Raw genomic sequence first — 25,611 nt, forward strand, 5'->3', positions numbered from 1 at the left:
TCCAAGGCACCAAAGCCAGCTAAAAAGTTAATAATCGATACCTAAAACTTTAATTGTACTACTACTTACTGGCTATTACATCATCATAGAAGCTTCATCTGTGTTCTACTATGGTGCTTTTAGTGTCTCCGCATACCGCAGCACGCGACATAGCTTTGCAGACGATAAGTACAACCGTTTCAGAGAGAAGAGCGGCCAATGTGACGATCTGGCTTTAAGTCGATTCGATAACAAATGACGAAAACGGACGGATTTCTCAGGTTTTTACTACATATGAACACTTTTCACATTCTCCCGTGCAACTCGGCTGCTAGTCCTCCTTTCATGCAGAATCTTAAGGTCCTAGCTCATGTCCAAGGCACCAAAGCCAGCTAAAAAGTCAATAATCAGTACCTAAAACTTGAATTGTACTACTTCTTACTGGCTATTACATCAACTTAGAAGCTTAATCTGTGTTCTACTATGGTGATTTTATTGTCTCCACATACCGCAGCACGCGACATAGCTTTGCAGACGATAAGTACAACCGTTTCAGGGAGAAGAGCGGCCAATGTGACGATCAGGCTTTAAGTCGATTCGATAACAAATGACGAAAACGTACGGATTTCTCAGGTTTCTACTACATATGAACACATTTCAGATTCTCCCGTGCAACGCGGCTACTAGTTCTCCTTTCATGCAGAATCATAAGGTCCTAGCTCATGTCCAAGGCACCAAAGCCAGCTAAAAAGTCAATAATCGATACCTAAAACTTGAATTGTACTACTTCTTACTGGCTCTTACATCAAATTAGAAGCTTCATCTGTGTTCTACTATGGTGCTTTTAGTGTCTCCGCATACCGCAGCACGCGACATAGCTTTGAAGACGATAAGTACAACCGTTACGGAGAGAAGAGCGGCCAATGTGACGATCTGGCTTTAAGTCGATTCGATAACAAATGACGAAAACGGACGGATTTCTCAGGTTTTTACTACATATGAATACTTTTCACATTCTCCCGTGCAACTCAGCTGCTAGTCCTCCTTTAAAGCAGAATCTTAAGGTCCTAGCTAATGTCCAAGGCACCAAAGCCAGCTAAAAAGTAATTATCGATACCTAAAACTTGTATTGTACTACTTCTTACTGGCTATTACATCAACTTAGAAGCTTCATCTGTGTTCTACTATGGTGCTTTTAGGGTCTCCGCATACTGCAGCACGCGACATAGCTTTGCAGACGATAAGTACAACCGTTTCAGAGAGAAGAGCGGCCAATGAGACGATCTGGCTTTAAGTCGATTCGATAACAAATGACGAAAACGGACGGATTTCTCAGGTTTTTACTACAAATGAACACATTTCACATTCTCCCGTGCAACGCGGCTGCTAGTCCTCCTTTCATGCAGAATCTTAATGTCCTAGCTCATGTCCAAGGCACCAAAGCCAGCTAAAAAGTAAATAATCAGTACCTAAAACTTGAATAGTACTACTTCTTACTGGCTATTACATCAACTTAGAAGCTTCATCTGTGTTCTACTATGGTGCTTTTAGAGTCTCCGCATACCGCAGCACGCGACATAGCTTTGCAGACGATAAGTACAACCGTTTCAGAGAGAAGAGCGGCCAATGTGACGATCTGGCTTTCAGTCGATTCGATAACAAATGACAAAAACGGACGGATTTCGCAGGTTTTTACTACATATGAACACTTTTCACATTCTTCCCTGCAACTCGGCTGCTAGTCCTCCTTTCATGCAGATTCTTAAGGTCCTAGCTCATGTCCAAGGCATCAAAGCCAGCTAAAAAGTCAATAATCGATACCTAAAACTTGAATTGTACTATTTCTTACTGGCTATTACATCAAATTAGAAGCTTCATCTGTGTTCTACTGTGGTGCTTTTAATGTCTCCGCATACCACAGCACGCGACATAGCTTTGCAGACGGTAAATGTACCCGTTTCAGACAGAAGAGCGGCCAATGTGACAATCTGGCTTTAAGTCGATTCGATAACAAATGACGAAAACTGACGGATTTCTCAGGTTTTTACTACATATGAACACTTTTCACATTCTCCCATGCAACTCGGCTTCTAGTCCTCCTTTCATGCAGAATCTTAAGGTCCTAGCTCATGTCCAAGGCACCAAAGCCAGCTAAAAAGTCGATAATCGATACCTAAAACTTGAATTGTACTACTTCTTACTGGCTATTACATCAAATTAGAAGCTTCATCTGTGTTCTACTATGGTGCTTTTAGTGTCTCCGCATACCGCATCACGCGACATAGCTTTGCAGGCGATAAGTACAACCGTTTCAGAGAGAAGAGCGGCCAATGTGACGATCTGGCTTTAAGTCGATTCGATAACAAATGACGACAACGGACGGATTTCTCAGGTTTTTACTACATATGAACACTTTTCACATTCTCCCATCCAACGCGGCTGCAAGTCCTCCTTTCATGCAGAATCTTAAGGTCCTAGCTCATGTCCAAGGCACCAAAGCCAGCTAAAAAGTTAATAATCGATACCTAAAACTTTAATTGTACTACTACTTACTGGCTATTACATCATCATAGAAGCTTCATCTGTGTTCTACTATGGTGCTTTTAGTGTCTCCGCATACCGCAGCACGCGACATAGCTTTGCAGACGATAAGTACAACCGTTTCAGAGAGAAGAGCGGCCAATGTGACGATCTGGCTTTAAGTCGATTCGATAACAAATGACGAAAACGGACGGATTTCTCAGGTTTTTACTACATATGAACACTTTTCACATTCTCCCGTGCAACTCGGCTGCTAGTCCTCCTTTCATGCAGAATCTTAAGGTCCTAGCTCATGTCCAAGGCACCAAAGCCAGCTAAAAAGTCAATAATCAGTACCTAAAACTTGAATTGTACTACTTCTTACTGGCTATTACATCAACTTAGAAGCTTAATCTGTGTTCTACTATGGTGCTTTTAGTGTCTCCGCATACCGCAGCACGCCACATAGCTTTGCAGACGATAAGTACAGCCGTTTCAGAGTGAAGAGCGGCCAAGTGACGATCTGGCTTTAAGGCGATTCGATAACAAATGACGAAAACGGACGGATTTCTCAGGTTTTTACTACATATGAACACTTTTCATATTGTCCCGTGCAACTCGGCTGCTAGTCCTCCTTTCATGCAGAATCTTAAGGTCCTAGCTCATGTCCAAGGCACCAAATCCATCTAAGAAGTCAATAATCGATACCTAAAACTTGAATTGTACTACTTCTTACTGGCTATTACATCGACTTAAAACTTTATCTGTGTTCTACTATGGTGATTTTATTGTCTCCACATACCGCAGCACGCGACATAGCTTTGCAGACGATAAGTACAACCGTTTCAGGGAGAAGAGCGGCCAATGTGACGATCAGGCTTTAAGTCGATTCGATAACAAATGACGAAAACGTACGGATTTCTCAGGTTTCTACTACATATGAACACATTTCAGATTCTCCCGTGCAACGCGGCTACTAGTTCTCCTTTCATGCAGAATCATAAGGTCCTAGCTCATGTCCAAGGCACCAAAGCCAGCTAAAAAGTCAATAATCGATACCTAAAACTTGAATTGTACTACTTCTTACTGGCTCTTACATCAACTTAGAAGCTTCATCTGTGTTCTACTATGGTGCTTTTAGTGTCTCCGCATACCGCAGCACGCGACATAGCTTTGAAGACGATAAGTACAACCGTTACGGAGAGAAGAGCGGCCAATGTGACGATCTGGCTTTAAGTCGATTCGATAACAAATGACGAAAACGGACGGATTTCTCGGGTTTTTACTACATATGAATACTTTTCACATTCTCCCGTGCAACTCAGCTGCTAGTCCTCCTTTAAAGCAGAATCTTAAGGTCCTAGCTCATGTCCAAGGCACCAAAGCCAGCTAAAAAGTAATTATCGATACCTAAAACTTGTATTGTACTACTTCTTACTGGCTATTACATCAACTTAGAAGCTTCATCTGTGTTCTACTATGGTGCTTTTAGGGTCTCCGCATACTGCAGCACGCGACATAGCTTTGCAGACGATAAGTACAACCGTTTCAGAGAGAAGAGCGGCCAATGAGACGATCTGGCTTTAAGTCGATTCGATAACAAATGACGAAAACGGACGGATTTCTCAGGTTTTTACTACAAATGAACACATTTCACATTCTCCCGTGCAACGCGGCTGCTAGTCCTCCTTTCATGCAGAATCTTAATGTCCTAGCTCATGTCCAAGGCACCAAAGCCAGCTAAAAAGTAAATAATCAGTACCTAAAACTTGAATAGTACTACTTCTTACTGGCTATTACATCAACTTAGAAGCTTCATCTGTGTTCTACTATGGTGCTTTTAGAGTCTCCGCATACCGCAGCACGCGACATAGCTTTGCAGACGATAAGTACAACCGTTTCAGAGAGAAGAGCGGCCAATGTGTCGATCTGGCTTTAAGTCGATTCGATAACAAATGACGAAAACGGACGGATATCTCAGGCTTTTACTACATATGAACACTTTTCACATTCTCCCGTGCAACTCGGCTGCTAGTCCTCCTTTCATGCAGAATCTTAAGGTCCTAGCTCATGTCCAAGGCACCAAACCAGCTAAAAAGTCAATAATCAGTACCTAAAACTTGAATTGTACTACTTTTTACTGGCTATTACATCAACTTAGAAGCTTAATCTGTGTTCTACTATGGTGCTTTTAGTGTCTCCGCATACCGCAGCACGCCACATAGCTTTGCAGACGATAAGTACAGCCGTTTCAGAGTGAAGAGCGGCCAAGTGACGATCTGGCTTTAAGGCGATTCGATAACAAATGACGAAAACGGACGGATTTCTAAGGTTTTTACTACATATGAACACTTTTCATATTGTCCCGTGCAACTCGGCTGCTAGTCCTCCTTTCATGCAGAATCTCAAGGTCCTAGCTCATGTCCAAGGCACCAAAGCCAGCTAAAAAGTCCATAATCGATACCTAAAACTTTAGTTGTACTACTTCTTACTGGCTATTACATCAACTTAGAAGCTTCATCTGTTTTATACTATGGTGCTTTTAGTGTCTGCGCATACCGCAGCACGCGACATAGCTTTGCAGACGATAAGTACAACCGTTTCAGAGAGAAGAGCGGCCAATGTGACGATCTAGCTTTAAGTCGTTTCGATAACAAATGACGAAAACGGACGGATTTCTCAGGTTTTTACTACATATGAACACATTTCACATTCTCCCGTGCAACGCGGCTGCTAGTCCTCCTTTCATGCAGAATCTTAATGTCCTAGCTCATGTCCAAGGCACCAAAGCCAGCTAAAAAGTAAATAATCAGTACCTAAAACTTGAATTGTACTACTTCTTACTGGCTATTACATCAACTTAGAAGCTTCATCTGTGTTCTACTATGGTGCTTTTAGAGTCTCCGCATACCGCAGCACGCGACATAGCTTTGCAGACGATAAGTACAACCGTTTCAGAGAGAAGAGCGGCCAATGTGACGATCTGGCTTTAAATCGATTCGATAACAAATGACGAAAACGGACGGATTTCTCAGGTTTTTACTACATATGAACACTTTTCACATTCTTCCCTGCAACTCGGCTGCTAGTCCTCCTTTCATGCAGATTCTTAAGGTCCTAGCTCATGTCCAAGGCATCAAAGCCAGCTAAAAAGTCAATAATCGATACCTAAAACTTGAATTGTACTATTCCTTACTGGCTATTACATCAAATTAGAAGCTTCATCTGTGTTCTACTGTGGTGGTTTCAGTGTCTCCGCCTACCGCAGCATACGACATAGCTTTGCAGACGATAAGTACAACCGTTTCAGAGAGAAGAGCGGCCAATGTGACGATCTGGCTTTAAGTCGATTCGATAACAAATGACGAAAACGGACGGATTTCTCAGGTTTTTACTACATATGAACACTTTTCACATTCTCCCGTGCAACTCGGCTTCTAGTCCTCCTTTCATGCAGAATCTTAAGGTCCTACGTCATGTCCAAGGCACCAAAGCCAGCTAAAAAGTCAGTAATCGATACCTAAAACTTGAATTGTACTACTTCTTACTGGCTATTACATCAACTTAGAAGCTTCATCTGTGTTCTACTATGGTGCTTTTAGTGTCTCAGCATACCGAATCACGCGACATAGCTTTGCAGGCGATAAGTACAACCGTTTCAGAGAGAAGAGCGGCCAATGTGACGATCTGGCTTTAAGTCGATTCGATAACAAATGACGAAAACGGACGGATGTCTCAGGTTTTTACTACATATGAACACGTTTCACATTCTCCCATCCAACGCAGCTGCTAGTCCTCCTTTCATGCAGAATCTTAAGGTCCTAGCTCATGTCCAAGGCACTAAAGCCAGCTAAAAAGTCAATAATCGATACCTAAAACTTTAATTGTACTACTTCTTACTGGCTATTACATCATCATAGAAGCTTCATCTGTGTTCTACTATGGTGCTTTTAGTGTCTCCGCATACCGCATCACGCGACATAGCTTTGCAGGCGATAAGTACAACCGTTTCAGAGAGAAGAGCGGCCAATGTGACGATCGGGCTTTAAGTCGATTCGATAACAAATGACGAAAACGGACGGATTTCTCAGGTTTTTACTACATATGAACACTTTTCACATTCTCCCATCCAACGCGGCTGCTAGTCCTCCTTTCATGCAGAATCTTAAGATCCTAGCTCATGTCCAAGGCACCAAAGCCAGCTAAAAAGTCAATAATCAGTACCTAAAACTTGAATTGTACTACTTCTTACTGGCTATTACATCAACTTAGAAGCTTAATCTGTGTTCTACTATGGTGCTTTTAGTGTCTCCGCATACCGCAGCACGCCACATAGCTTTGCAGACGATAAGTACAGCCGTTTCAGAGAGAAGAGCGGCCAAGTGACGATCTAGCTTTAAGGCGATTCGATAACAAATGACGAAAACGGACGGATTTCTCAGGTTTTTACTACATATGAACACTTTTCATATTGTCCCGTGCAACTCGGCTGCTAGTCATCCTTTCATGCACAATCTTAAGGTCCTAGCTCATGTCCAAGGCACCAAATCCATCTAAGAAGTCAATAATCGATACCTAAAACTTGAATTGTACTACTTCTTACTGGCTATTACATCGACTTAGAAGCTTCATCTGTGTTCTACTATGGTGATTTTATTGTCACCGCATACCGCAGCACGCGACGTACCTTTGCAGACGATAAGTACAAACGTTTCAGAGAGAAGAACAGCCAATGTGACGATCGGGCTTTAAGTCGATTCGATAACAAATGACGAAAACGGACGGATATCTCAGGTTTTTACTACATATGAACACATTTCACATTCTTCCGTGCAACGCGGCTGCTAGTCCTCCTTTCATGCAGAATCTTAATGTCCTAGCTCATGTCCAAGGCACCAAAGCCAGCTAAAAAGTAAATAATCAGTACCTAAAACTTGAATTGTACTACTTCTTACTGGCTATTACATCAACTTAGAAGCTTCATCTGTGTTCTACTATGGTGCTTTTAGAGTCTCCGCATACCGCAGCACGCGACATAGCTTTGCAGACGATAAGTACAACCGTTTCAGAGAGAAGAGCGGCCAATGTGACGATCTGGCTTTAAGTCGATTCGATAACAAATGACGAAAACGGACGGATTTCTCAGGTTTTTACTACATATGAACACTTTTCACATTCTTCCTTGCAACTCGGCTGCTATTCCTCCTTTCATGCAGATTCTTAAGGTCCTAGCTCATGTCCAAGGCATCAAAGCCAGCTAAAAACTCAATAATCGATACCTAAAACTTGAATTGTACTATTTCTTACTGGCTATTACATCAAATTAGAAGCTTCATCTGTGTTCTGCTGTGGTGGTTTCAGTGTCTCCGCCTACCGCAGCATACGACATAGCTTTGCAGACGATAAGTACAACCGTTTCAGAGAGAAGAGCGGCCAATGTGACGATCTGGCTTTAAGTCGATTCGATAACAAATGACGAAAACGGACGGATTTCTCAGGTTTTTACTACATATGAACACTTTTCACATTGTCCCGTGCAACTCGGCTGCTAGTCCTCCTTTCATGCAGAATCTTAAGGTCCTAGGTCATGTCCAAGGCACCAAAGCCAGCTAAAAAGTCAATAATCAATACCTAAAACTTGAATTGTACTACTTCTTATTGGCTATTACATCGACTTAGAAGCTTCATCTGTGTTCTACTATGGTGATTTTATTGTCTCCGCATACCGCAGCACGCGACTTAGCTTTGCAGACGATAAGTACAACCGTTTCAGAGAGAAGAGCGGCCAATGTGACGATCGGGCTTTAAGTCGATTCGATAACAAATGAGGAAAACGGATGGATTTCTCAGGTTTCTACTACATATGAACACATTTCACATTCTCCCCGTGCAACGCGGCTGCTAGTCCTCCTATCATGCAGAATCTTAAGGTCCTAGCTCATGTCCAAGGCACCAAAGCCAGCTAAAAAGTCCATAATCGATACCTAAAACTTTAGTTGTACTACTTCTTACTGGCTATTACATCAACTTAGAAGCTTCATCTGTGTTCTACTATGGTGCTTTTAGTGTCTCAGCATACCGAATCACGCGACATAGCTTTGCAGGCGATAAGTACAACCGTTTCAGAGAGAAGAGCGGCCAATGTGACGATCTGGCTTTAAGTCGATTCGATAACAAATGACGAAAACGGACGGATGTCTCAGGTTTTTACTACATATGAACACGTTTCACATTCTCCCATCCAACGCGGCTGCTAGTCCTCCTTTCATGCAGAATCTTAAGGTCCTAGCTCATGTTCAAGGCACTAAAGCCAGCTAAAAAGTCAATAATCGATACCTAAAACTTTAATTGTACTACTTCTTACTGGCTATTACATCATCATAGAAGCTTCATCTGTGTTCTACTATGGTGCTTTTAGTGTCTCCGCATACCGCATCACGCGACATAGCTTTGCAGGCGATAAGTACAACCGTTTCAGAGAGAAGAGCGGCCAATGTCACGATCGGGCTTTAAGTCGATTCGATAACAAATGACGAAAACGGACGGATTTCTCAGGTATTTACTACATATGAACACATTTCACATTCTCCCGTGCAACGCGGCTGATAGTCCTCCTTTCATGCAGAATCTTAATGTCCTAGCTCATGTCCAAGGCACCAAAGCCAGCTAAAAAGTAAATAATCAGTACCTAAAACTTGAATTGTACTACTTCTTACTGGCTATTACATCAACTTAGAAGCTTCATCTGTGTTCTACTATGGTGCTTTTAGAGTCTCCGCATACCGCAGCACGCGACATAGCTTTGCAGACGATAAGTACAACCGTTTCAGAGAGAAGAGCGGCCAATGTGACGATCTGGCTTTAAATCGATTCGATAACAAATGACGAAAACGGACGGATTTCTCAGGTTTTTACTACATATGAACACTTTTCACATTCTTCCCTGCAACTCGGCTGCTAGTCCTCCTTTCATGCAGATTCTTAAGGTCCTAGCTCATGTCCAAGGCATCAAAGCCAGCTAAAAAGTCAATAATCGATACCTAAAACTTGAATTGTACTATTCCTTACTGGCTATTACATCAAATTAGAAGCTTCGTCTGTGTTCTACTGTGGTGGTTTCAGTGTCTCCGCCTGCCGCAGCATACGACATAGCTTTGCAGACGATAAGTACAACCGTTTCAGAGAGAAGAGCGGCCAATGTGACGATCTGGCTTTAAGTCGATTCGATAACAAATGACGAAAACGGACGGATTTCTCAGGTTTTTACTACATATGAACACTTTTCACATTCTCCCGTGCAACTCGGCTTCTAGTCCTCCTTTCATGCAGAATCTTAAGGTCCTACGTCATGTCCAAGGCACCAAAGCCAGCTAAAAAGTCAGTAATCGATACCTAAAACTTGAATTGTACTACTTCTTACTGGCTATTACATCAACTTAGAAGCTTCATCTGTGTTCTACTATGGTGCTTTTAGTGTCTCAGCATACCGAATCACGCGACATAGCTTTGCAGGCGATAAGTACAACCGTTACAGAGAGAAGAGCGGCCAATGTGACGATCTGGCTTTAAGTCGATTCGATAACAAATGACGAAAACGGACGGATGTCTCAGGTTTTTACTACATATGAACACGTTTCACATTCTCCCATCCAACGCGGCTGCTAGTCCTCCTTTCATGCAGAATCTTAAGGTCCTAGCTCATGTCCAAGGCACTAAAGCCAGCTAAAAAGTCAATAATCGATACCTAAAACTTTAATTGTACTACTTCTTACTGGCTATTACATCATCATAGAAGCTTCATCTGTGTTCTACTATGGTGCTTTTAGTGTCTCCGCATACCGCATCACGCGACATAGCTTTGCAGGCGATAAGTACAACCGTTTCAGAGAGAAGAGCGGCCAATGTGACGATCGGGCTTTAAGTCGATTCGATAACAAATGACGAAAACGGACGGATTTCTCAGGTTTTTACTACATATGAACACTTTTCACATTCTCCCATCCAACGCGGCTGCTAGTCCTCCTTTCATGCAGAATCTTAAGATCCTAGCTCATGTCCAAGGCACCAAAGCCAGCTAAAAAGTCAATAATCAGTACCTAAAACTTGAATTGTACTACTTCTTACTGGCTATTGCATCAACTTAGAAGCTTAATCTGTGTTCTACTATGGTGCTTTTAGTATCTCCGCATACCGCAGCACGCCACATAGCTTTGCAGACGATAAGTACAGCCGTTTCAGAGAGAAGAGCGGCCAAGTGACGATCTAGCTTTAAGGCGATTCGATAACAAATGACGAAAACGGACGGATTTCTCAGGTTTTTACTACATATGAACACTTTTCATATTGTCCCGTGCAACTCGGCTGCTAGTCCTCCTTTCATGCAGAATCTTAATATCCTAGCTCATGTCCAAGGCACCAAAGCCAGCTAAAAAGTAAATAATCAGTACCTAAAACTTGAATTGTACTATTTCTTACTGGCTATTAGATCGACTTAGAAGCTTCATCTGTGTTCTACTATGGTGATTTTATTGTCTCCGCATACCGCAGCACGCGACTTAGCTTTGCAGACGATAAGTACAACCGTTTCAGAGAGAAGAGCGGCCAATGTGACGATCGGGCTTTAAGTCGATTCGATAACAAATGACGAAAACGGACGGATTTCTCAGGTTTTTACTACATATGAACACATTTCACATTCTCCCGTGCAACGCGGCTGCTAGTCCTCCTTTCATGCAGAATCTTAATGTCCTAGCTCATGTCCAAGGCACCAAAGCCAGCTAAAAAGTAAATAATCAGTACCTAAAACTTGAATTGTACTACTTCTTACTGGCTATTACATCAACTTAGAAGCTTCATCTGTGTTCTACTATGGTGCTTTTAGAGTCTCCGCATACCGCAGCACGCGACATAGCTTTGCAGACGATAAATACAACCGTTTCAGAGAGAAGAGCGGCCAATGTGACGATCTGGCTTTAAATCGATTCGATAACAAATGACGAAAACGGACGGATTTCTCAGGTTTTTACTACATATGAACACTTTTCACATTCTTCCCTGCAACTCGGCTGCTAGTCCTCCTTTCATGCAGATTCTTAAGGTCCTAGCTCATGTCCAAGGCATCAAAGCCAGCTAAAAAGTCAATAATCGATACCTAAAACTTGAATTGTACTATTCCTTACTGGCTATTACATCAAATTAGAAGCTTCATCTGTGTTCTACTGTGGTGGTTTCAGTGTCTCCGCCTACCGCAGCATACGACATAGCTTTGCAGACGATAAGTACAACCGTTTCAGAGAGAAGAGCGGCCAATGTGACGATCTGGCTTTAAGTCGATTCGATAACAAATGACGAAAACGGACGGATTTCTCAGGTTTTTACTACATATGAACACTTTTCACATTCTCCCGTGCAACTCGGCTTCTAGTCCTCCTTTCATGCAGAATCTTAAGGTCCTACGTCATGTCCAAGGCACCAAAGCCAGCTAAAAAGTCAGTAATCGATACCTAAAACTTGAATTGTACTACTTCTTACTGGCTATTACATCAACTTAGAAGCTTCATCTGTGTTCTACTATGGTGCTTTTAGTGTCTCAGCATACCGAATCACGCGACATAGCTTTGCAGGCGATAAGTACAACCGTTTCAGAGAGAAGAGCGGCCAATGTGACGATCTGTCTTTAAGTCGATTCGATAACAAAAGAAGAACATGGACGGATTACACAGGTTTTTACTACATATGAACACTTTTCACATTCTCCCGTGCAACGCGGCTTCTAGTCCTCCTTTCATGCAGAATCTTAAGGTCCTAGCTCATGTCCAAGGCACTAAAGCCAGCTAAAAAGTCAATAATCGATACGTAAAACTTTAATTGTACTACTTCTTACTGGCTATTACATCATCATAGAAGCTTCATCTGTGTTCTACTATGGTGCTTTTAGTGTCTCCGCATACCGCATCACGCGACATAGCTTTGCAGGCGATAAGTACAACCGTTTCAGAGAGAAGAGCGGCCAATGTGACGATCGGGCTTTAAGTCGATTCGATAACAAATGACGAAAACGGACGGATTTCTCAGGTTTTTACTACATATGAACACTTTTCACATTCTCCCATCCAACGCGGCTGCTAGTCCTCCTTTCATGCAGAATCTTAAGATCCTAGCTCATGTCCAAGGCACCAAAGCCAGCTAAAAAGTCAATAATCAGTACCTAAAACTTGAATTGTACTACTTCTTACTGGCTATTACATCAACTTAGAAGCTTCATCTGTGTTCTACTATGGTGCTTTTAGTGTCTCCGCATACCGCATCACGCGACATAGCTTTGCAGGCGATAAGTACAACCGTTTCAGAGAGAAGAGCGGATAATGTGACGATCTGGCTTTTAAGTCGATTCGATAACAAATGACGAAAACGGACGGATTTCTCAGGTTTTTACTACATATGAACACTTTTCACATTCTCCCATCCAACGCGGCTGCTAGTCCTCCTATCATGCAGAATCTTAAGGTCCTAGCTCATGTCCAAGGCACCAAAGCCAGCTAAAAAGTCCATAATCGATACCTAAAACTTTAGTTGTACTACTTCTTACTGGCTATTACATCAACTTAGAAGCTTCATCTGTTTTATACTATGGTGCTTTTAGTGTCTGCGCATACCGCAGCACGTGACATAGCTTTGCAGACGATAAGTACAACCGTTTCAGAGAGAAGAGCGGCCAATGTGACGAACTAGCTTTAAGTCGTTTCGATAACAAATGACGAAAACGGACGGATTTCTCAGGTTTTTACTACATATGAACACATTTCACATTCTCCCGTGCAACGCGGCTGCTAGTCCTCCTTTCATGCAGAATCTTAATGTCCTAGCTCATGTCCAAGGCACCAAAGCCAGCTAAAAAGTAAATAATCAGTACCTAAAACTTGAATTGTACTACTTCTTACTGGCTATTACATCAACTTAGAAGCTTCATCTGTGTTCTACTATGGTGCTTTTAGAGTCTCCGCATACCGCAGCACGCGACATAGCTTTGCAGACGATAAGTACAACCGTTTCAGAGAGAAGAGCGGCCAATGTGACGATCTGGCTTTAAATCGATTCGATAACAAATGACGAAAACGGACGGATTTCTCAGGTTTTTACTACATATGAACACTTTTCATATTGTCCCGTGCAACTCGGCTGCTAGTCCTCCTTTCATGCAGATTCTTAAGGTCCTAGCTCATGTCCAAGGCATCAAAGCCAGCTAAAAAGTCAATAATCAATACCTAAAACTTGAATTGTACTATTCCTTACTGGCTATTACATCAAATTAGAAGCTTCATCTGTGTTCTACTGTGGTGGTTTCAGAGTCTCCGCCTACCGCAGCATACGACATAGCTTTGCAGACGATAAGTACAACCGTTTCAGAGAGAAGAGCGGCCAATGTGACGATCTGGCTTTAAGTCGATTCGATAACAAATGACGAAAACGGACGGATTTCTCAGGTTTTTACTACATATGAACACTTTTCACATTCTCCCGTGCAACTCGGCTTCTAGTCCTCCTTTCATGCAGAATCTTAAGGTCCTACGTCATGTCCAAGGCACCAAAGCCAGCTAAAAAGTCAGTAATCGATACCTAAAACTTGAATTGTACTACTTCTTACTGGCTATTACATCAACTTAGAAGCTTCATCTGTGTTCTACTATGGTGCTTTTAGTGTCTCAGCATACCGAATCACGCGACATAGCTTTGCAGGCGATAAGTACAACCGTTTCAGAGAGAAGAGCGGCCAATGTGACGATCTGGCTTTAAGTCGATTCGATAACAAATGACGAAAACGGACGGATGTCTCAGGTTTTTACTACATATGAACACGTTTCACATTCTCCCATCCAACGCGGCTGCTAGTCCTCCTTTCATGCAGAATCTTAAGGTCCTACGTCATGTCCAAGGCACCAAAGCCAGCTAAAAAGTCAGTAATCGATACCTAAAACTTGAATTGTACTACTTCTTACTGGCTATTACATCATCATAGAAGCTTCATCTGTGTTCTACTATGGTGCTTTTAGTGTCTCCGCATACCGCATCACGCGACATAGCTTTGCAGGCGATAAGTACAACCGTTTCAGAGAGAAGAGCGGCCAATGTGACGATCTGGCTTTAAATCGATTCGATAACAAATGACGAAAACGGACGGATTTCTCAGGTTTTTACTACATATGAACACTTTTCATATTGTCCCGTGCAACTCGGCTGCTAGTCCTCCTTTCATGCAGATTCTTAAGGTCCTAGCTCATGTCCAAGGCATCAAAGCCAGCTAAAAAGTCAATAATCAATACCTAAAACTTGAATTGTACTATTCCTTACTGGCTATTACATCAAATTAGAAGCTTCATCTGTGTTCTACTGTGGTGGTTTCAGAGTCTCCGCCTACCGCAGCATACGACATAGCTTTGCAGACGATAAGTACAACCGTTTCAGAGAGAAGAGCGGCCAATGTGACGATCTGGCTTTAAGTCGATTCGATAACAAATGACGAAAACGGACGGATTTCTCAGGTTTTTACTACATATGAACACTTTTCACATTCTCCCGTGCAACTCGGCTTCTAGTCCTCCTTTCATGCAGAATCTTAAGGTCCTACGTCATGTCCAAGGCACCAAAGCCAGCTAAAAAGTCAGTAATCGATACCTAAAACTTGAATTGTACTACTTCTTACTGGCTATTACATCAACTTAGAAGCTTCATCTGTGTTCTACTATGGTGCTTTTAGTGTCTCAGCATACCGAATCACGCGACATAGCTTTGCAGGCGATAAGTACAACCGTTTCAGAGAGAAGAGCGGCCAATGTGACGATCTGGCTTTAAGTCGATTCGATAACAAATGACGAAAACGGACGGATGTCTCAGGTTTTTACTACATATGAACACGTTTCACATTCTCCCATCCAACGCGGCTGCTAGTCCTCCTTTCATGCAGAATCTTAAGGTCCTACGTCATGTCCAAGGCACCAAAGCCAGCTAAAAAGTCAGTAATCGATACCTAAAACTTGAATTGTACTACTTCTTACTGGCTATTACATCAACTTAGAAGCTTAATCTGTGTTCTACTATGGTGCTTTTAGTGTCTCCGCATACCGCAGCACGCCACATAGCCTTGCAGACGATAAGTACAGCCGTTTCAGAGAGAAGAGCGGCCAAGTGACGATCTAGCTTTAAGGCGATTCGATAACAAATGACGAAAACGGACGGATTTCTCAGGTTTTTACTACATATGAACACTTTTCATATTGTCCCGTGCAACTCGGCTGCTAGTCATCCTTTCATGCACAATCTTAAGGTCCTAGCTCATGTCCAAGGCACAAAATCCATCTAAGAAGTCAATAATCGATACCTAAAACTTGAATTGTACTACTTCTTACTGGCTATTACATCGACTTAGAAGCTTCATCTGTGTTCTACTATGGTGATTTTATTGTCTCCGCATACCGCAGCACGCGACGTAGCTTTGCAGACGATAAGTACAAACGTTTCAGAGAGAAGAACAGCCAATGTGACGATCAGGCTTTAAGTCGATTCGATAACAAATGACGAAAACGGACGGATTTCTCAGGTTTTTACTACATATGAACACATTTCACATTCTCCCGTGCAACGCGGCTGCTAGTCCTCCTTTCATGCAGAATCTTAATATCCTAGCTCATGTCCAAGGCACCAAAGCCAGTTAAAAAGTAAATAATCAGTACCTAAAACTTGAATTGTACTACTTCTTACTGGCTATTACATCAACTTAGAAGCTTCATCTTTGTTCTACTATGGTGCTTTTAGAGTCTCCGCATACCGCAGCACGCGACATAGCTTTGCAGACGATAAGTACAACCGTTTCAGAGAGAAGAGCGGCCAATGTGACGATCTGGCTTTAAGTCGATTCGATAACAAATGACGAAAACGGACGGATTTCTCAGGTTTTTACTACATATGAACACTATTCACATTCTCCCATCCAACGCGGCTGCTAGTCCGCCTTTCCCGCAGAATCTTAAGGTCCTACCTCATGTCCAAGGCACCAAAGCCAGCTAAAAAGTCAATAATCGATACCTAAAACTTGAATTGTACTACTTCTTACTGGCTATTACATCATCATAGAAGCTTCATCTGTGTTCTACTATGGTGCCTTTAGTGTCTCCGCATACCGCAGCACGCGACATAGCTTTGCAGACGATAAGTACAACCGTTTCAGAGAGAAGAGCGGCCAATGTGACGATCTGGCTTTAAGTCGATTCGATAACAAATGACGAAAACGGACGGATTTCTCTGGTTTTTACTACATATGAATACTTTTCACATTCTCCCGTGCAACTCGGCTGCTAGTCCTCCTTTCATGCAGAATCTTCAGGTCCTAGCTCATGTCCAAGGCACCAAAGCCAGGTAAAAAGTCAATAATCACTTCCTAAAACTTGAATTGTACTACTTCTTACTGGCTATTACATCAACTTAGAAGCTTCATCTGTGTTGTACTATGGTTCTTTTAGTGTCTCCGCATACCGCAGCACGCGACATAGCTTTGCAGACGATAAGCACAGCCGTTTCAGAGAGAAGAGCGGCCAAGTGACGATCTGGCTTTAAGGCGATTCGATAACAAATGACGAAAACGACGGATTTCTCTGGTTTTTACTACATATGAACACTTTTCATATTGTCCCGTGCAACTCGGCTGCTAGTCCTCCTTTCATGCAGAATCTTAACATCCTAGCTCATGTCCAAGGCACCAAATCCATCTAAGAAGTCAATAATCGATACCTAAAACTTGAATTGTACTACTTCTTACTGGCTATTACATTGACTTAGAAGCTTCATCTGTGTTCTACTATGGTGATTTTACTGTCTCCGCATACCGCAGCACGCGACATAGCTTTGCAGACGATAAGTACAACCGTTTCAGACAGAAGAGCGGCCAATGTGACGATCTGGCTTTAAGTCGATTCGATAACAAATGACGAAAACGGACGGATTTCTCAGGTTTTTACTACATATGAACACATTTCACATTCTCCTGTGCAACGCGGCTGCTAGTCCTCCTTTCATGCAGAATCTTAAGGTCCTAGCTCATGTCCAAGGCTCCAAAGCCAGCTAAAAAGTCAATAATCAGTACCTAAAACTTGAAATGTACTACTTCTTACTGGCTATTACATCAACTTAGAAGCTTCATCTGTATTCTACTATGGTGCTTTTAGAGTCTCCGCATACCGCAGCACGCGACATAGCTTTGCAGACGATAAGTACAACCGTTTCAGAGAGAAGAGCGGCCAATGTGACGATCTGGCTTTAAGTCGATTCGATAACAAATGACGAAAACGGACGGATTTCTCAGGTTTTTACTACATATGAACACTTTTCACATTCTTCCCTGCAACTCGGCTGCTAGTCCTCCTTTCATGCAGATTCTTAAGGTCCTAGCTCATGTCCAAGGCATCAAAGCCAGCTAAAAAGTCAATAGTCGATACCTAAAACCTGAATTGTACTACTTCTTACTGGCTATTACATCAAATTATAAGCTTCATCTGTGTTCTACTGTGGTGGTTTCAGTGTCTCCGCCTACCGCAGCATACGACATAGCTTTGCAGACGATAAGTACAACCGTTTCAGAGAGAAGAGCGGCCAATGTGACGATCTGGCTTTAAGTCGATTCGATAACAAATGACGAAAACGGACGGATTTCTCAGGTTTTTACTACATATGAACACTTTTCACATTCTCCCGTGCAACTCGGCTGCTAGTCCTCCTTTCATGCAGAATCTTAAGGTCCTAGCTCATGTCCAAGGCACCAAAGCCAGCTAAAAAGTCAATAATCGATACCTAAAACTTGAATTATCCTATTTCTTACTGGCTATTACATCAATTTAGAAGCTTCATCTTTGTTCTACTATGGTGCTTTTAGTGTCTCCGCATACCGCATCACGCGACATAGCTTTGCAGGCGATAAGTGGAACCGTTTCAGAGAGAAGAGCGGCCAATGTGACGATCTGGCTTTTAGTCGATTCGATAACAAATGACGAAAACGGACGGATTTCTCAGGTTTTTACTACATATGAACACTATTCACATTCTCCCATCCAACGCGGCTGCTAGTCCTCCTTTCATGCAGAATCTTAAGGTCCTAGCTCATGTCCAAGGCACAAAAGCCAGCTAAAAAGTCAATAATCGATACCTAAAACTTGAATTGTACTACTTCTTACTGGCTATTACATCAACTTAGAAGCTTCAACTGTGTTCTACTATGGTGCTTTTAGTGTCTCCGCATACCGCAGCACGCGACATAGCTTTGCAGACGATACGTACAGCCGTTTCAGAGAGAAGAGCGGCCAAGTGACGATCTGGCTTTAAGGCGATTCGATAACAAATGACGAAAACGGACGGATTTCTCATTTTTTTACTACATATGAACACTTTTCATATTGTCCCGTGCAACTCGGCTGCTAGTCCTCCTTTCATGCAGAATCTTAACTTCCTAGCTCATGTCCAAGGCACCAAATCTATCTAAGAAGTCAATAATCGATATCTAAAACTTGAATTGTACTACTTCTCACTGGCTATTACATCGACTTAGAAGCTTCATCTGTGTTCTACTATGGTGATTTTATTGTCTCCGCATACCGCAGCACGCGACATAGCTTTGCAGACGATAAGTACAACCGTTTCAGAGAGAAGAGCGGCCAATGTGACGATCTGGCTTTAAGTCGATTCGATAACAAATGACGAAAACGGACGGATTTCTCAGGTTTTTACTACATATGAACACTTTTCACATTCTCCCGTGCAACTCGGCTGCTAGTCCTCCTTTCATGTAGAATCTTAAAGTCCTAGCTCATGTCCAAGGCACCAAAGCCAGCTAAAAAGTAAATAATCAGTACCTAAAACTTGAATTGTACTACTTCTTACTGGCTATTACATCAACTTAGAAGGTTCATCTGTCTTCTACTATGGTGCTTTTAGTGTCTCCGCATACCGCAGCACGCGACATAGCTTTGCAGACGATAAGTAGAACCGTTTCAGAGAGAAGAGCGGCCAGTGTGACGATCTGGCTTTAAGTCGATTCGATAACAAATGACGAAAACGGACGGATTTCTCAGGTTTTTACTACATATGAACACTTTTCACATTCTCCCGTGCAACTGGGCTGCTAGTCCTCCTTTCATGCAGATTCTTAAGGTCCTAGCTCATGTCCAAGGCATCAAAGCCAGCTAAAAAGTCAATAATCGATACCTAAAACCTGAATTGTACTACTTCTTACTGGCTATTACATCAAATTATAAGCTTCATCTGTGTTCTACTGTGGTGGTTTCAGTGTCTCCGCCTACCGCAGCATACGACATAGCTTTGCAGACGATAATTACAACCGTTTCAGAGAGAAGAGCGGCCAATGTGACGATCTGGCTTTAAGTCGATTCGATAACAAATGACGAAAACGGACGGATTTCTCAGGTTTTTACTACATATGAACACTTTTCACATTCTCCCGTGCAACTCGGCTGCTAGTCCTCCTTTCATGCAGAATCTTAAGGTCCTAGCTCATGTCCAAGGCAGCAAAGCCAGCTAAAAGGTAAATAATCAGTACCTAAAACTTGAATTGTACTACTTCTTACTGGCTATTACATCAACTTAGAAGCTTCATCTGTGTTCTACTATGGTGCTTTTAGTGTCTCCGCATACCGCAGCACGCGACATAGCTTTGCAGACGATAAGTAGAACCTTTTCAGAGAGAAGAGCGGCCAGTGTGACGATCTGGCTTTAAGTCGATTCGATAACAAATGACGAAAACGGACGGATTTCTCAGGTTTTTACTACATATGAACACTTTTCACATTCTCCCGTGCAACTGGGCTGCTAGTCCTCCTTTCATGCAGATTCTTAAGGTCCTAGCTCATGTCCAAGGCATCAAAGCCAGCTAAAAAGTCAATAATCGATACCTAAAACCTGAATTGTACTACTTCTTACTGGCTATTACATCAAATTATAAGCTTCATCTGTGTTCTACTGTGGTGGTTTCAGTGTCTCCGCCTACCGCAGCATACGACATAGCTTTGCAGACGATAAGTACAACCGTTTCAGAGAGAAGAGCGGCCAATGTGACGATCTGGCTTTAAGTCGATTCGATAACAAATGACGAAAACGGACGGATTTCTCAGGTTTTTACTACATATGAACACTTTTCACATTGTCCCGTGCAACTCGGCTGCTAGTCCGCCTTTTGATGCAGAATCTTAAGGTCCTAGCTCATGTCCAAGGCACCAAAGCCAGCTAAAAAATCAATAATCGATACCTAAAACTTGAATTGTACTACTTCTTATTGGCTATTACATCAACTTAGAAGCTTCATCTGTGTTCTACTATGGTGCTTTTAGTGTCTCCGCATACCGCAGCACGCGACATAGCTTTGAAGACGATAAGTACAACCGTTTCAGAGAGAAGAGCGGCCAATGTGACGATCTGGCTTTAAGTCGATTCGATAACAAATGACGAAAACATACGGATTTCTCAGGTTTTTACTACATATGAATACTTTTCTCATTCTCCCGTGCAACTCGGCTGCTAGTCCTCCTTTCATACAGATTCTTAAGGTCCTAGCTCATGTCCAAGGCACCAAAGACAGCTAGAAAGTCAATAATCGATAACTAAAACTTGAATTGTACTACTTCTTACTGGCTATTACATCAACTTAGAAGCTTCATCTGTGTTCTACTATGGTGCTTTTAGTGTCTCCGCATACCGCATCACGCGACAAAGCTTTGCAGGCGATAAGTACAACCGTTTCAGAGAGAAGAGCGGCCAATGTGACGATCTGGCTTTAAGTCGATTCGATAACAAATGACGAAAACGGACGGATTTCTCAGGTTTTTACTACATATGAACACTCTTCACATTTTCGCGTGCAACTCGGCTGCTAGTCCTCCGTTCATGAAGAATCTTAATGTCCTAGCTCATGTCCAAGGCACCAAAGCCAGCTAAAAAGTAAATAATCAGTACCTAAAACTTGAATTGTACTACTTCTTACTGGCTATTACAGCAACTTAGAAGCTTCATCTGTCTTCTACTATGGTGCTTTTAGTGTCTCCGCATACCGCAGCACGCGACATAGCTTTGCAGACGATAAGTAGAACCGTTTCAGAGAGAAGTGCGGCCAATGTGACGATCTGGCTTTAAGTCGATTCGATAACAAATGACGAAAACGGACGGATTTCTCAGGTTTTTACTACATATGAACACTTTTCACATTCTCCCGTGCAACTCGGCTGCTAGTCCTCCTTTCATGTAGAATCTTAAAGTCCTAACTCATGTCCAAGGCACCAAAGCCAGCTAAAAAGTAAATAATCAGTACCTAAAACTTGAATTGTACTACTTCTTACTGGCTATTACATCAACTTAGAAGGTTCATCTGTCTTCTACTATGGTGCTTTCAGTGTCTCCGCATACCGCAGCACGCGACATAGCTTTGCAGACGATAAGTAGAACCGTTTCAGAGAGAAGAGCGGCCAGTGTGACGATCTGGCTTTAAGTCGATTCGATAACAAATGACGAAAACGGACGGATTTCTCAGGTTTTTACTACATATGAACACTTTTCACATTCTCCCGTGCAACTGGGCTGCTAGTCCTCCTTTCATGCAGATTCTTAAGGTCCTAGCTCATGTCCAAGGCATCAAAGCCAGCTAAAAAGTCAATAATCGATACCTAAAACCTGAATTGTACTACTTCTTACTGGCTATTACATCAAATTATAAGCTTCATCTGTGTTCTACTGTGGTGGTTTCAGTGCCTCCGCCTACCGCAGCATACGACATAGCTTTGCAGACGATAAGTACAACCGTTTCAGAGAGAAGAGCGGCCAATGTGACGATCTGGCTTTAAGTCGATTCGATAACAAATGACGAAAACGGACGGATTTTTCAGGTTTTTACTACATATGAACACTTTTCACATTCTCCCGTGCAACTCGGCTGCTAGTCCTCCTTTCATGCAGATTCATTAAGGTCCTAGCTCATGTCCAAGGCACCAAAGCCAGCTGAAAAGTAAATAATCAGTACCTAAAACTTGAATTGTACTACTTCTTACTGGCTATTACAGCAACTTAGAAGCTTCATCTGTCTTCTACTATGGTGCTTTTAGTGTCTCCGCATACCGCAGCACGCGACATAGCTTTGCAGACGATAAGTAGAACCGTTTCAGAGAGAAGAGCGGCCAATGTGACTATCTGGCTTTAAGTCGATTCGATAACAAATGACGAAAACGGACGGATTTCTCAGGTTTTTACTACATATGAACACTTTTCACATTCTCCCGTGCAACTCGGCTGCTAGTCCTCCTTTCATGCAGAATCTTAAGGTCCTAGCTCATGTCCAAGGCACCAAAGCCAGCTAAGAAGTCAATAATCGATACCTAAAACTTGAATTGTACTACTTCTTACTGGCTATTACATCTACTTAGAAGCTTCATCTGTGTTCTACTATGGTGCTTTTAGTGTCTCCGTATACCGCAGCACGCGACAAAGCTTTCCAGACGATAAGTACAACCGTTTCAGTGAGAAGAGCAGCCAATGTGACGATCTGGCTTTAAGTCGATTCGGTAACAAATGACGAAAACGGACGGATTTCTCAGGTTTTTACTACATATGAACACGTTTCACATTCTCCTATCCAACGCGGCTGCTAGTCCTCCTTTCATGCAGAATCTTAAGGTCCTAGCTAATGTCCAAGGCACCAAAGCCAGCTAAAAAGTCAATAATCGATACCTAAAACTTGAATTGTACTACTTCTTACTGGCTATTACATCATCTTAGAAGCTTCATCTGTGTTCTACTATGGTGCTTTTTGTGTCTCCGCATACCGCAGCACGCGACAAAGCTTTCCAGACGATAAGTACAACCGTTTCAGAGAGAAGAGCAGAGAATGCGACGATCTGGCTTTAAGTCGATTCGATAACAAATGACGAAAACGGACGGATTTCTCAGGTTTTTACTACATATGAACACTTTTCACATTCTCCTATCCAACGCGGCTGCTAGTCCTCCTTTCATGCAGAATCTTAAGGTCCTAGCTCATGTCCAAGGCACCAAAGCCTGCTAAAAAGTCAATAATCGATACCTAAAACTTGAATTGTACTACTTCTTACTGGCTATTACATCATCATAGAAGTTTCATCTGTGTTCTACTATGGTGCTTTTAGTGTCTCCGCATACCGCAGCACGCGACATAGCTTTGCAGACGATAAGTACAACCGTTTCAGAAAGAAGAGCGGCCAATGTGACGATCTGGCTTTAAGTCGATTCGATAACAAATGACGAAAACAGACGGATTTCTCAGGTTTTTACTACATATGAACACCTTTCATATTCTCCCGTGCAACTCGGCTGCTAGTCCTCCTTTCATGCAGAATCTTAAGGTCCTAGCTCATGTCCAAGGCACCAAAGCCAGCTAAAAAGTCAATAATCGATACCTAAAACTTGAATTGTACTACTTCTTACTGGCTATTACATCAAATTAGAAGCTTCATCTGTGTTCAATTGTGGTGGTTTTAGTGTCTCCGCCTACCGCAGCATACGACATAGCATTGCAGACGATAAGTACAACCGTTTCAGAGAGAAGAGCGGCCAATGTGACGATCTGGCTTTAAGTCGATTCGATAACAAATGACGAAAACGGAGGGATTTCTCAGGTTTTTACTACATATGAACACTTTTCACATTGTCCCGTACAACGCGGCTGCTAGTCCTCCTTTTGATGCAGAATCTTAAGGTCCTAGCTCATGTCCAAGGCACCAAAGCCAGCTAAAAAATCAATAATCGATACCTAAAACTTGAATTGTACTACTTCTTACTGGCTATTACATCAACTTAGAAGCTTCATCTGTGTTCTACTATGGTGCTTTTAGTGTCTCCGCATGCCGCAGCACGCGACATAGCTTTGAAGACGATAAGTACAACCGTTCCTGAGAGAAGAGCGGCCAATGTGACGATCTGGCTTTAAGTCGATTCGATAACAAATGACGAAAACGGACGGATTTCTCAGGTTTTTACTACATATGAACACTTTTCACATTCTCCCGTGCAACTCGGCTGCTAGTCCTCCTTTCATGCAGAATCTTAAGGTAATAGCTCATGTCCAAGGCACCAAAGCCAGCTAAAAAGTCAATAATCAGTACCTAAAACTTGAATTGTACTACTTCTTACTGGCTATTACATCGACTTAGAAGCTTCATCTGTGTTCTACTATGGTGATTTTATTGTCTCCGCATACCGCAGCACGCGACATAGCTTTGCAGACGATAAGTACTACCGTTTCAGAGAGAATAGCGGCCAAGTGACGATCGGGCTTTAAGTCGATTCGATAACAAATGACGAAAACGGACGGATTTCTCAGGTTTCTACTACATATGAACACATTTCACATTCTCCCGTGCAACGCGGCTGCTAGTCCTCCTTTCATGCAGAATCTTAAGGTCCTAGCTCATGTCCAAGGCACCAAAGCCAGCTAAAAAGTCAATAATCGATACCTAAAACTTGAATTTACTACTTCTTACTGGCTATTACATCAACTTAGAAGCTTCATCTGTGTTCTACCATGGTGCTTTTAGTGCCTCCGCACACCGCAGCACGCGACATAGCTTTGCGGACGATAAGTACAACCGTTTCAGAGAAAAGAGGGGCCAATGTGACGATCTGGCTTTAAGTCGATTCGATAACAAATGACGAAAACGGACGGATTTCTCAGGTTTTTACTACATATGAACACTTTTGACATTCTCCCGTACAACGCGGCTGCTAGTCCTCCTTTCATGCAGAATCTTAAGGTCCTAGCTCATGTCCATGGCACCAAAGCCAGCTAAAAAGTCAATAATCGATACCTAAAACTTGAATTGTACTACTTCTTACTGGCTATCACATCAACTTAGAAGATTCATCTGTGTTCTACTATGGTGTTTTTAGTGTCTCCGCATACCGCAGCACGCGACATAGCTTTGCAGACGATAAGTACAACCGTTTCAGACAGAAGAGCGGCCAATGTGACGATCTGGCTTTAAGTCGATTCGATAACAAATGACGAAAACGGACGGATTTCTCAGGTTTTTACTACATATG

This window comes from Schistocerca gregaria, unplaced genomic scaffold, assembly GCF_023897955.1.
Source record: "Schistocerca gregaria isolate iqSchGreg1 unplaced genomic scaffold, iqSchGreg1.2 ptg000198l, whole genome shotgun sequence".
NCBI lineage: Eukaryota > Metazoa > Arthropoda > Insecta > Orthoptera > Acrididae > Schistocerca > Schistocerca gregaria.